This window comes from Penaeus monodon, chromosome 19, assembly GCF_015228065.2.
Source record: "Penaeus monodon isolate SGIC_2016 chromosome 19, NSTDA_Pmon_1, whole genome shotgun sequence".
In the NCBI taxonomy this organism is placed as follows: Eukaryota; Metazoa; Arthropoda; class Malacostraca; order Decapoda; family Penaeidae; genus Penaeus; species Penaeus monodon.
In genome coordinates, this window is record NC_051404.1 from 46,755,231 (window position 1) to 46,755,465 (window position 235).

Genomic DNA, 235 nt, shown 5'->3' on the forward strand with positions numbered 1-235 from the left:
GTCCGTCCTCCCAGGGTCGCCGGGAAGGCCTCCTGTGGACCTCATCATCCGCCTCATGAGCCTGGCACGCGGCACCTCGCATTCTGGCGACGTCACGCGGGATCGGCCTCGCCTGCGCCGCCTGCGGGTGCGGGCGGGCCTCTCCTGCAGCTTCTCAGGGTTGTACATCGAGACAAAAATCGGAGGATGAAGGCGTCGAAAACAACGTAATGTAGGCCTTTATATGTACAGTACT